This window comes from Pteropus medius, unplaced genomic scaffold (genome assembly GCF_902729225.1).
Source record: "Pteropus medius unplaced genomic scaffold, Ma_sr-lr_union100, whole genome shotgun sequence".
NCBI lineage: Eukaryota > Metazoa > Chordata > Mammalia > Chiroptera > Pteropodidae > Pteropus > Pteropus medius.
Genome location: NW_024342475.1, coordinates 810174 through 824345, shown reverse-complemented (window position 1 = coordinate 824345; position 14172 = coordinate 810174). Strand labels below are relative to the sequence as shown.

The following is a 14172-nucleotide window of genomic DNA, read 5'->3' as shown; positions in this document are numbered from 1 at the left end:
CTCCTGGGGGGTGTCCTCTCCTTGTCTCCCACGCACCTGTTAGAAGCAGTCTCTTCCAGGTAGGGCTATGGCTGGAGCCGACGACCAGAGGACACCTCGTCCCATGTTCTTTTCAAAGGCCACAGTGAGTAGGTTGCCCTGTCAGGAGTGGAACCTCCTAGATTGCAGTCAACTACGCAGCCTTGGCCCCGCCCCTCCCCTCTCCGGCCCCGCCCCTCTCTGGCCACAGCCCATGCGGCCCCTACCCAGGCTGCAGCTGTTGGCTGGGGAGCCACCTCCAGGCCTGCCCTATAGAAGGCGTTGGTGGTAGTGGTCGGTGGGAAGCAGGTTGAGGCAGGGATCATGGCGAAAGGGCTCTGGGCTGCCCTCAGTCTCCTGAACCCACACCTCCCCCCAACCCTCACCCTAGCCCGACCTCCAGGTAGGGAGAATGATAAAGATGAAGAGTGGGCAAGAATTGTCACCCCACATCAAAGGTGAGGAATGGCCAAAGATCATCAGGTAGGAAGTGGCTCCACCTCCTGCTGGCCTCCTGGCTTTGCTCCAGACTCTGTGACCATCATCTCCAAGCCTTGATTTTTCTCCTTTGTAAAATGGGGATGTTAATACTAGTGCCAACCTCTGAGTGAGAGGGGCCCATGGATGTGAGGTGCTCAGCAGAGTGCCTGGAAGATAGTGGGTGCTCAATGAATGGCGGTAGCAATTAAAATAAAATGCCAATTATTGTAATTGGTCTCCCGGGTGTCCTGGAAGTGTGTTCAGAAGCCCTATTTCAGGGCCTAGCTCACACTATATCCTGAATTTTGGATTCTGGAAGGATAAGCTACAAAAGCTCCTTTCTCTCATGCTTTGATCTTCCAAGTCCTCTCTTTCCTCCTCAAATTAATAATGGTATTGCTCAAACTAATAGCTGGTGTTTATTGAACACCTACAATATGCCAAGCTTCAGCCCTATTCACAGCCATTTTCTACATTTTCTAATTGAATCCTCATAGCAACCTTGAGGGATCAATATAATCATTCTTATTTTTCAGTGACGCACAGAGACTAAGTAACTCACCTAACATCACACAGCTATTTACAGTGGCTTTCGTCAGTTCTTGGAGGAGGCCACCTCGGGGCCTTAGCACTTGCTGCTCCCTCTTTTTAGAGCTTTATGCAAATCATCCATGGCTGACTGCATCTCATTATTTCGGTTTCAAATCAACTTCTTGAAAAGGCCTTTCCTAAGGCCTGCTGCAAGCCAGGCCCCCAGATCCTCTCCAGCAAGACACACTTTTATTTTCTTTACAATATTTGCTGCTATTCAAAATCAGTTCTTTCTTTGTCCACTTGTTTATTATGTCTCACCTCCCCCATGCCCACCTTCCTAACTAGAATGTCAGATCCAAGAAGGTAGGAATTTTGTTGATTCACAGCTGTATCTCCAGTGTCCGGAACTGTTAATAAATGTTTTTCTAGTGAGTGAATAAGTTAGTGAGTTAGTGAGTATAATGAGAGTCTTGGGATTTGAATATAGATTTGACTCGGAAGCTCCTGCTTCTCTCTCCCAGGGAGGTCAAGGTTCCGCCCAAGGGCAAAGTTTCTTGAGTCTCTAAAAACAGTATTTATCAAGTGAGTGGTTATGTCTTTATTTCTTTATTGGCATTAGCGGCGCTGCCTCTTTTATGATGTTTCTGAAGCCCTTTTCTGGGGCAATTAGCCAGACTAGAGGACCACTGATGAGTGATAAGCAACTATTTGCAATACAATGAATAACCATCATAATTGGGTGAGGGCTGGACATGTGACCCGAGCCTGGCCTATCAGAGCATTTTAACTCCATGCCTCAGTGATTGCTTGAGAGCTGGCATAAGACCCAAAGCAGGCCAAGGAGGAGTAAAGTGAGAACTTTATTGGAACTCTGGGGAATAAAGTGTTTTCTTTTGGCTGGGCTTGCTAAGTTGAAGGGATCTAAATGTGGAGCTGCCGTAGGCCCTCTTTCTACCATGAGTTGAGAAGTTGCCTAAAAATGAGGCCAACATATAGGAAAGGTAGCCAGTAGATGGATAGAAATATCTGATGACGTCATTTAAACACTTCGATCCAGCTGTGCCTGAAACTGGAACAATCTTTCAGATTTTGCAGTATGTGAGTCTTCACATTCACATTGATCTTCCTGGAACGGTTTGACTTGGGATTCAGTCACTTGCCTCTAAAAGAACTTTGATTGCAAGGAAAGGTGAAAAACAGTTTCGAGAGCATATGACTTGGGATCTAGCTGAGACTGAAGATGGGTAAAGGAAGCCCCCTGAGTGGGAAATGGTCAAACTGACCCCGGGGGAATAGGATTCAGCAGAATGGTGTTTTCCAAACCTCAGTGTTTCTCATACCACATCATAATTCCTTTCATATGTACACCCCACCTATGCTTTTATTTACTCAATATTTTTCTTTGAAACAACTCATCTAAAATAAGTTTGACTTAGTTTTTATACAATGATATCTACAAAATTATATGCTAATGTGCTAATTATATTAATGCAGATAAAACCAAAAGCATAATGATGAAATTAAAATACCTGCCTACATAACTGCAATTTTTTTTAGTGTGTTACCAAGAGGCTACGATCTCCAATCTGTCACACAACAATGTGAAGACACTTAACACTGCTGAACTGTACCTTAAAAATGATTAAAATGGTAAATTTTATGTTATGAGGGTTTTGTTTTTTTTTTACCACAATTCAACTTTTAAAAATTATTTAAAAAGAGAGAGAGATGACCAGAAGCAATCATGGACATAGCTTGCCTTTACAGTCCAAATAAGGTAGGATGGAGTTGAAATAAATCCTTGCTTATACTCCAAGAAATAGCTAAGTTATACGTGCAGAAATCATAACAAATCATCATCGAGTCCATAGATAACTTGGGGATGGGGCTGACTACTTATAGGAAGAAAAAATGCAAGTGGCAGATCTAATAAGTCACTTTTCTTTCATTAGGGTTAGATGGCTTACCCAACTGAGCAAGTTTAACATCCCTAGTGATGTCGTGCGGATATGATGTAGCCCCTGATATAATGTGACTGAAAGGGCACTTCACCTCTACGGCATTTTCCCCAAAATGCTGAACCCCAGTCTAAGTATGAGAAAAACTCAGACAAACCCAAATTGAGGGACCATTTACAAAATACCTGTATTCTTCAAAATATACTATTCCTCAAAACTGTCACAGCTGTGAAAAACAAAGTAAGACTGAGAAACCGTCCCAAAAGAGACACAGGGGATGTGAAGACCACATGTAATGTAGTATCCTGAATTGGATCCTGGAGCAGAAGAAGGACATAAATGGAAAAATTGGTGAAATCTGAATAAATTCTAGAGTTTAGTTAAAAAAACAAACAAACATGAGTCCCACTAGGATGTGCTGCCATTCTCTTATTACAGAGGAGGACACTGAGGCACAAAGAGGGTAAGTGACTTATCTGAGGCCAAACAGATGGTGGTTGTCTGGGCAAACCCAGGCACGTGCACACGCACATGCATGTGCATATACAGACACACACACACTGGAGTCTGTGCTCTTAATCATTACATACAACAATCCTTTAAAGGCACTTGGACCTCCTAACATCCCTAGGTTGTAGATATTATTATTTCCATTTTTTACATGAGGAAGCAGAGATACATGAATAAGGTTAAATAAATTGTTCAAGGTCACATCCATTTAAGTGAATCCACTCAAAGCCAGCCTCATTTCCTTCCTCCCATTCTCAGACAATGAGTTTTCTGAGGCGCAAGGTCAGTCCTGTTTCCTTGGCTCCTTGAGTCCTTGCTGAGTCATTCAAGTCTCGTGTGTGTGTGTGTGTGTGTGTGTGTGTGTGTGTGTGTGTGTAGGTGGCAGTATGTATGCGTGCACGCATGAGTGTAAGGTGATGGTATGTTGGAGGGCGCTATAAAGCATCATTTTATTAATGCAGGTAACAGGACGAATAGCCAGTGCTGGGTGGCTCTAGTCAAAACTGAATTGTGAAAAGCAGCTTGAAGGCCAAAAGGACTCCCTGTACCCCTAGGGGCTAAGTTTGGATGGGGGAAGATTTACCCCATGTGTTTCACTTTTCTATGGAAGGACGTCCCTGTCATCCATCAAGGGACATCAAGCCCCTTCTAGGGGGTTTGCAAATATCTGCCTACATTTGGTTGTCACGTGCCTGAGGACGGAACAGTACGGACATTTATTGGGCTAAGCATCCTGCAATAATAGGCAGACCGTACCATAAAACAGAGACTCGTCTCACCTGAAATACCAAGAGTGTCCCAGTTAGAAATATGGAGTTGAAGTAAGGCTTCTGGCTTTTGTCCCCATTTCCCTATTATGAGATTAATGAGTCTGAGAGAGGAAACTAAGCTTTTGTGGCTCAGATTTTTTCTCTGTTCTTGGTTCTGCCTATCTCCAGAAACAGTATGTTTGGTTTGCCCCCTCCTACCCTATATAAAGAGGCTACTGGAGGTAAGTTTATATGGAAAAAAACTAGTGGTGTCCTCAACTCTGATGTTAGCCCCCTCTTTCGTGGTTAAAAAAGTTTTAGCTAGGTACATAGTTGTGTGAAATAAAGACTACATTTCCCAGCTTCCCTTGCAGCAAGTATGGCCATGTGGCTAGTTTCTGGCCAATAGAATGTGAGCAGAAGTGTGATTTTGGGTCAGGCTTAAAGAAGAGGGCTTTCCTTTCTTGTTTTCCCTTTCTTCAGTCTAGAGTTGGGATGTTAGGGTGGTATCTTGGACCATGGGGACAGGTGCAACACTATATAGGTGGCCCAGTTTCTTGACACCTTCACAGAGCAGAGCTGCGCACTAGCTTGGACAGTTACAGCAGAGAAAAATACATTTCTATGTAATTTAAGTTTTTGTTATTTTGAGTCTGTCACACACAGCTAAATTTATATCCTAAATTCAGCTGTTTAGTTTAGAGGCAGCAGAAAGGAAGGTGGTGGTGGAAAACCCATTGGGCCACACAGCCCAGCCATGTGCCCTGTTATTGCTTATCGTTCAGGTAAAAAGCCAACATGTTGTCCTCTCTCTCCCTTTCTCCTGCATCTTTCTCTAACTGGTTGTACCTTCAGGCCAGGATGAAAGGTATTCACTGAGATCTTAAATCTCTACACAGTTGCTGGGAAAAAAGGAGATGCAAATAAACCAGAGGTTATCTGGACCTTCTCGAAAGCAGGCCCTACCGACCCAGGGGAAAGACCCCATGTGGATTTCCCCTGGGATGTAGGATGCTGAAGAGAAAATGTCCCAGGGGTTTTAGAGTGTGGATTCATTTGCTCATCATCCAAGCCTTCCTCCTTCTGGTGTGCTTTCCTGTAATGCAGAGTCTAGGAAGTTGCATCTATACTTCCTCACCTCCCTTGAAGCTAGGGTTTGGCAAACCTGACGTACTTGCATGAGATTTGGAAAGTGGAAGTGAAACGGTGGCTGTGCGTATACGAATTTACTAATTTTGGTACACAGAGTCATGGAGAGGCTGGTCTTTCCCTGGGATGGGCTGTCCCCTTCGGCCTCTCAGAATTTGAACTAGCCCAATCCTAGATCAAATCAGGCTAAATATTAGCTAAAAGTAAGCTAAAACTACACTTCTTCACTTCCCTTAAATCTAGGGTTCAAGAATATAGAAAAACACAAGAGCAATAGCAAGTGAGAGCAATTTTTTTTTACTTTGCTGTTTTCAGCCATAGCCCATATATCAATGGTAGGGAAAACATTAAGTTATATGAGAAAAGAATATCATTCACTCAAATAAAAAGATCCAGCGGAGTCATGGATGTTCTTTTTAGCTCCATGAGGGTGGGAGTAGAGAAAAATGCCAATGAAAACTCAGAATACTTTGTGCTTTTCAGGAAAAAGGGTATCAGTATAGATGGTAATACCAAGTTGTATTATTAGTTAAAACAAGTTCAGGTTGGGGACTGACTGTGTACAACTTCATATGTTGAAACTCTGGCTCCCAGTGCAATAGTGTTTGGAAATAAAATCTTTAAAAGAGGTAATTGAGGTTAAATGAGGTCATAAGGCTGGGACCCTGATCCAATAGGACCGGTTTCCTTATAAGAAAAGGGAGAGACTGAGGATGCTGGCACAGGGAGAAAAGGCCATGGGATGACACAGAGATGTCACCCATCTGCAAGCCAAAGAGAAAGGCCTCAGGAGAAACCAATTCTGCCAGCACCTTGATCTTGGGCTTCCAGCCTCTAGAACTATGAGAAAATAAATTTTATTTTATTAAGCTATCAATTCTGTAATATTTTTGGTATGGCACCCCTAAAAAAACAAATACAAGAGGTTAAAGGTAGCTCTCACAGGAGGCAGCAACATCGATCTTTGATCTGTGGGTGTCTAATAAGACTCCTTTGTTAGAAATACATTCACAAGGCTAGTTTCACAAAGCAGAGTCTCTACTTTTTTGAGATTTTTGTTACTGGAAGTTAGAATAGCCTAAAGTTTCAAGGCAGTGTCATGCAATCGCTTTTTTTTTGTGTGCGTGCTAAGAGCTGGACAAAGAAGCAGCTTCAATATGGTCAAAACTTTTGCAAAAGAAACGAGAATAGTATTATTAACAAATAGAACATGCCACTTTTTCACTCACCAAGACAAAGAAAATAGCAGAGAAAAGCAAAAATTTGCTTTGAGTTGTTCCAGGACGGCTGTGAACACTGGCCAGTCTTTCGAATTCAATAATCTTTAAATACCTTTATTTAAATGCCTTTAGCCTCACTTTAAACTGCATCCCATTTGGAGGTTCATGGTGACATTTGGCTATTCAAACTCTTGGAAAATATCTACATCTGCAGAGTTGCCTCACTTTTCATAGAGCGACATTTGAAAAAGTGTCTTCTTGCTAAGAAGTCAACAATGGTGACAACTCCCCTTTTCAATTTTACTCTGGGGCCCCCTTCACGTCCATCTCACATTCAAAAACCCTTTAATGGGCATTCCTCCTTGCCACCTGTGTCCCTCCTGCTCCTTACCCCATCCAATGCTTAATTGAGCCTGGGCTCTGCTCAGCTTTAAAAACCTGCATCCAAAATATCAGTTTGGACGCTTTTGGCTGCAAAACATGGATAACCCAACTCAAAACGGTTTAAAACCCCGACATGGATTTTCTCATGTACCAGGGATTCCAATGAGAGGGCAGTTCCTGGGTTGGTTAACACAGTGGCTCGGTGGTCACACCGAAGTCCCAGATTCTGCAGCTCCCTCCTCCACCCTCAGCAGCTTGAATTCCGAGGCTGATCCACTTCACAGTCCAGGATGGCAACCACGCGGGCCACATGACACCTCCCAAAGACAGAGAAAAAGAAAAGCTGTTCCCAGTTCTCTTCAAAATCCAATAAAATCTTTCCCATCAGCCCCAGCAGACTTCCTCTCACTCGGCATTGGCCAGACATGGGTCACATGATCCTTCCTGTACTGGGAGCATCATGATTGGCTCAGCCTTTGGCCAATCAGGATGTGTCTTTCTGAGAGCGTTCCAGCCCCGAATCCACCAGCCGGGACGAAAGTGGCGCAAGGCAGCAATGGGGCTCTTCAGCAAGGAAGCCAGGGAGGAGCAGATGCCACGGCGGGGCTCCCCAGTAGCCTCCACTGGTCTCCCTCACCTGCCACATCTGAGGCGGACACCCAAGCTCTCCAAGCCCAGCTCACAGCCTTCCATTTTCCCCCCAGTTCCAGTCACAGGCTCTGCTCTCCGCCTCCCTCACATTTAAGAGCAGCTCTGTGGAGAGTCCACATGGCGGGAAACTGGGCGTCATGTCAGCAGCCATGGGAATGAGTCATCTTGAAAATGGGGCTTCGAGCCCCAGACAATCCTTCAGCTAATTGCAGCTTCGGCCCTCATCTTGACTGAATGAAACCTCATGAGAGGCTCTGAGCTGGAACTACCCAGGTGAGCCGCTCCCGAATTCCTGACATGCAGAAACCATGTGTCATGATAACTGTTTTTTTGTCACGAAGGTTTGGAGTAATTTGTTGCACTTCTTCACAGGGTCGCTGGGTGGACTCGACGAGATGATATGTAAGCACAGGTGCTTGGCACATGCAACACATTGAATTGAAATGCTACCTATTACTATATGAATTTTTACTGCAGTTTATCAGACTTTCCGCCCAACAGTTTAGAATCAGTCCCTTACGTGTACACTTAGGCCTGACGGAGCCGGGTGCCAGTCCTCGGGAAGTGGGTGTCATTACAGTCTGAAGCAGCACTGTCCAGTGAAAATAAACACGACCCTGATTATATCAACTACTGAGTGTGGGCAAGGAAGGGATGAGTCAGGGGAGCAAGTCTGTTTCTTTCAGAAAGTAATTCTCCCAACCTGTGCCTGCCTGATAGGTAGGGGTTACCAATGAGAGGGCTTCAGCCGTGCCTTTCCCCTGCTTTTTCATTTGCCTGCAGCACCTTTTCCTCTTTTCTCCAAATGTCCAAAGGATACCTAGTAGTTTCTGCTCCCAGCCCCCAAATCCTCCTCCCTAGAGAGTCCGTCAAAAGTCTAACAAGTCAAGCCCGATCCTGTCTGATCTCGGAAGCTAAGCAGGGTCGGGCCTGGTTAGTACTTGGATGGGAGACCGCCTAGGAAGACCAGGTGCTGTACGCTTAAAAAGTAAAAAATAAGGGATTGTAAGCTGACAAGGTCCTTGCAATCTGTGAGGTCAACCAAGGGATGCCTTGCCTATAAAAACAGTCTAACAAGTGTGGCCAAGGGACTAATTAGTTCTGATAGTTTAGGATGTGCCGCCCTGGAACCAGGCACCCTCTCTCTGTTCTTTTAGAGGCTCAGAGAGGTCTCCACCTGCTCTCCGTATCCCTCCATCTCTAGTCCGTCTTCCACTTGCCACTGAACTCTTCTTGAGGCTTGCCAATGACCCCGTCATTTGGGCTGTAACAGTATCAATCAGTTATTATAGATGACCCTCGAACAAAATGGGTTTGATCTGCGTGGGTCCACTTACATATGGTTTTTAAAAATTAAATACCTACATTACTGTAACTATATTTTCTCTCTCTTTTGATTTTCTTAACATTTTCTCACTCTAGCTTACTGTATTGTAAGAATACGGTATATAATACATATACAAAATATGTGTTAATCGACTGTTTATGTTATAGGTAAGGCTTCTGTTCAACACTTGGCTATTAGTAGTTAAGTTTTTTTGGAGTCAGAAATTATACATGGATTTTTGGCTATGTGGGGGTCCATGCCCCTAACCTCCACATTGTTCTAGGGTCAGCTGTATCCCACCCCATCCTGCTCCACCTTGACACATTCTTTTCTGGAAGCTAATACAGGGAGATACATCCATTCGATCCACTTCTTATACCCGCCTCTTCTCAACCCATGAGGATGTATGTGAACCAGCGTGCCATTGCCTTGCATGACTGTGGGATGTGCTCTATGTGAATGGTGCCTCCTGGTGGTGGAGATGTGTGTTTTTCCTGAGGACTATGGTGGGATGGGTACTTGTCCAAATAGAGGTAGTGGGGCTGGGCCTTCTGTCTCTGGAGGTTGTAGTAGATCAGGCCTCCACCCCATTCACAGCTCCAAGGGATCATAGGCAAGCACTCAAAAACTGTGGCTGTCACATGAGAAGAACAGATTAGACCTTGCCCTGGATGGGGCTGGGGTGGTTTCCTCTGTTGATAAGAAAGAACAAAGCTGGGCTCTAACAGGAGATTGACAGCTCCTTGGCCTTGTGCCTGCTCCCTAGGCCACTACCTGCCCCAGGTGAGCTACATCCACTGGCCTACTGTTGATAGTTTCTTTTTAGTGGAATTAGTTCTCCAAACGTCTGTCAGGAAACTTCTCAGTTTATTGAACCTCAGGATCTGAAGGTTCAGGCTGCCTTCCATCTCTGCAGAAGGAATATTTTGGAAGAAATCCCTCTTTCTTCCTTGGTAATACAAACCTCGATTTTTAAAAGGACACATTGGAGCCCAAGAAAAATTACGTTGTCTTTGTCCCCCTGAGCTAAATGTGGGTACTGAACTGCATTTTGGACAGTGGATACAAGTAGCAGCGTTGTATGAGACTTTCAGGAATTGGCCTTAAAGAGTTTTTCTAACTCCTTCCTTTTCACTACTAACTGGAATGTGGGTATGATGCCAGGTCGCTTCGTGTAAATGAACTTGCTTCTTTCACCAGAGAGTCATACTGGTGACACTTACCTCACTGTGTTGTGGGAACTCAGTGACTCAGGGCATGTAAATTCCCTGACACAGAGGAGAAATTTATTAAAAGTCAGTTTCTTCCATGTCAGGGAACATCTAGATGTGTCAGGCCTGGCATTTGTGCCTGGGAAATTTATGGTCCAATAAAGGAGATGAGACCGATGCTGTCAGGGCCATAGGGAGGGGAAATGGTGTTTTGGGAATTCTGAGGGGGTTACTTCCTGCTTGGTGCAGAAAGGTGGGTCAGTCTTTGTTCATTTGTTCATTCATTTATTCATTCTTAGTTCATTCACCATTCAACTATGAAGTGTCAACTAACATTTTTTGGGTGTGGTATTAATAGTGCCTAAATCAATATTACTTTAAGTGTGATCTATGATCACCTTCACTTTATTTTTATTTTGTACTTTTAAAATAATTTTTAATTAACTCGAGTTCCCTGAAATTTCTTTGACAGCTACCTACCATAACTAGTATTTTCTATAAAACTTTCGAGGCCACTTCTGAATTTGGATAAGATTGTACTAAACCAAATTCGTGAATCGTTTTAGAAGATTCAAACACAAAACCGATTTTATATTATATTGCAAATTGTTGATGTTGAATATTGCTTAAAAGCATTTAAAATGCAATTTCTACAGAACTTAAATCATCAAAATATTTTTTAGGCTTTGTGCACATTTAAAAATAAATAATTTTATTTATTTCACCCATTCTCTTACCCTCCTCCCCTTTGGCAACCATCAGTTTATTCTCTGTACCTATGGGTCTGTTTCTGTTTTGTTCTGTTTTTTACATTCCACATATAAGTGAAATTATGTGGTATTTGTCTTTGTCTGATTTATTTCACTTAGCATAATACCCTCTAGGTCCATGTTGTCACAAATGCTGATTTCATTCTTTTTTTTTTTATTGCTGAGTGTTATTCTATTATACCACATCTTGTTTACCCAGTCATCTATAAATGGACACATAGGATGCTTCCATATCTTGGCTATTGTACATAATGCTGCGGTGAACACAGGGATGCATATATCTTTTCAAATTAGTTTTTTGTTTCATTTGGATCAATATCCAGAAGTAGAATTACTGGGTCATATGGTGGTTCTGTCTTTAATTTTTTGAGGAATTTCCATACTGTTTTCCATAGTGGCTGCACCGATTTACGTTCCCACCAGCCATTCACGAGGGTTCCCTTCTCCCCACATCCTCCCCAGCACTTGTTATTTGTTGATTTTTTGATGGTAGCCATTCTGACAAGTGTGAGGTGATACCTCATTGTGGACAGCTGACTTTTACCTGGCAGGAGTTGGTGGGGAGTGGAGAATGGGAGGGAGAGGCACCCTTGTGGAGGGAACCAGTGGACAAAGGGCCAATGTCTAGGGGGCAGGAGCCACACCTGGAGGGGCAACATCAAGTCATCTCCACAAGGAATGCTGACTTTTTCTTTTTTTTCTTTTTTCTTTTTTTAACTTTTACTGCACCTGGTATTCCGAGGTGGTCTCCCATCCAAGTACTAACCAGGCCCGACCCTGCTTAGCTTCTGAGATCAGACGAGATCGGGCACGTTCAGGGTGGCATGGCTGTAAACTAGGAGTGCTGACTTTTTCACTGCTGACATGTGAAACTCACCGTCCCATTCTTTTGCTTAAAACCCTTCTGTGGCCTGTCTGTGCCATTGAATCAGAATCGAGTTCGTTTGTCCCCTTGTGGCCTCAGATCCAATACAATCCCTGCTCCTTCCACACCAGCACTCAGGGCACTCACTACCCTCACTTCCTGTGTTTCATTCAAATGGTTCTGTTCTTTCCTGCCTCTGGGTCCAGTTCCCATCCCTCCTCCAGGTCTGCCCGAATGTGACTTCATTTAACCTGGACACTTTCTTTGCTGCCGCCTGACGCGGGTCAGAGCCTGCACTCTGCTCTGAGTCTTCTGTTTTCACGCCTGTCCCAGTTCTCACGAGTGTGTTCTGGATGGTTAGTTTTCTTACCACAACCCCACAAGACTTGAGGGTGGGACAGTCTTGAGGGTAGGATCCTCGTCATTTTGTTCCACGAATGTGTCAAGGGGTGTCATGAGTGGACAGGCCAATATGGACACAAAGAAATGAGTCTGGGAGTTTGGAGTTTCATTGAGCCTTCGACAGAAGCAGAATTGCATGTTTCCACTTGTTTCGTGCCTATTGGCACTATTACACCTTCTAACAAAAAGAAGACCCCTATGTCATCATTACCACATCCCCCCACACACCTGGCCCTTTTTGACAGGTCTGTGCTCATAGAATTGGGTGCTCGGGACTCCAGCTGTGATGTTGACTTGGAGACTTCAAACCAGAATCTCCTAGACATGCGTTGCCTGGCCCACACAGCGTTTGAAAACTAATTTCAATTAGTCATTAATGTTTACAAATGCAAAGATTGTGCAAAAAAGTCCAGATTTCCACATTCTCTTAAAAAACAGCAAGATTGGCTAAGTGGCCCATGTCTCTGCACAGCAGCCAGTGTGCTTGTCTTCTCCATATGTCCCTCCTGGTCCTCCTGGTCCTCTGTCCTGAAAGGCTGTCCTCTCTGTACTATATCAGCAAAGTCCTTGTCCTCTGGCTTCTGGTTGGACACAGCCATTGGACATATCTTTGAGAGATTGGTGGGAGAGAAAAGAATAATGTTTGGGTATTTATTCCCCCAACATCCTCTCAGCCCAGAGCACAGGCCACAGCTTCCTACAGGTTCTGGTGCCATCTCCCCTTACCTGTCCCTTCAGCCTATGAGCTGGTCCCCATGGGCCACCATATCCATCACTGGCTTCCCCAGCCCTGCCCATACCTGAAAACCATTAAGTGCTTTTCACATATAGCCTTTCTTAGGATCATCTGTTTGCTGGCAGGATGCTGACCAAAACACCCCCAAACCTGCCTTTTCTGTGCCTCCCAACCCCCACACAGAGTATTCGATGACATTGCACAGCACAGGTATGGAAATGTGCGTTTGTTGTAAGTGTAAAGTTTATCGATGAATTTTTACAAACTGCACACACCTGTTTTACCAGGACCCCCATCAAAACTAGAACATTCTCCTAATATCCCAGCACCCTCGTGCCCTTCCCAGTCATTATCCTCCAAAAGTAACCACTTGTCCTGACGCCAGTAGCGCAGGTTTGCTCTGCGTGCGTTTGCACTTTATGTATAAATGGAATCAGACGTCGTACACTCTTGGGTCTGACTCTTCGTGCCCAACAGTGTTTGTGATACTCCGTGCTTGCCTGAATCGCGTTGTCGAACCATATGAAGTTGCTGATATTCAACCATTTGTTGACCCGCACAAACAGCACTCTATAGGGTTCAGCCTAACAGAGTGGCCATCCTCATCCTGTGTGGGATGCCGTTATCCAAATAGGCCACGATGCGTTTACCTGCTCTGCTTGGATGGGCACTTGGGTCATGTCACTGCATTTGTGCTGTGCTTTCCTTCCAACAAACGTAAGAGGAAAATGAATACAGTTGACCTTTGAACAATGTGGTCAAAGTCGAACAAAGTCGAAAACCCAGGTGTAACTTAAGTCGGCCCTCGGTATACGCGGATTCCCAACTGCAGGTCAAAAATACAATCGACTCTTGAACAATGCGAGTTTGAACTGCATGGGTTTGAATTGCGTATAAGTGGACCCACGCAGTTCAAACCTGCATTGTTCAAGGGTCAGCTGTATTTCTTGAAGCTGTAACTCTCTTAGTAGATGATGGAGCCTGAGGGCCGCACATTTTATGAAACAAAGCGGGAGTTGGGGAATAGTCCACGACGTGATTGGATCTGCAGTATGGGACCCTCTGGCTTAGGGTCTTTGTGTCTGTCATCCTGGGTATGTGATCTTTGCTTCTCTGACATTCGCATGCTCCTTGCCGAGAGGGGCCAACAGCAGGAAGGTCCAACCTCCACACTTCCTTCAGGTTAGGGATCAGAGGTGGGGGTGCAG

General features: G+C 44.4%; 1 pseudogene; it reads right to left on the bottom strand.

Annotated features, from left to right (window-relative positions):
- Window positions 1–11678: 11678 nt before the first annotated feature.
- LOC120605384 (uncharacterized) lies at window positions 11679–11797 on the bottom strand (annotated as a pseudogene).
- Between the last annotated feature and the right edge of the window lie 2375 nt (window positions 11798–14172).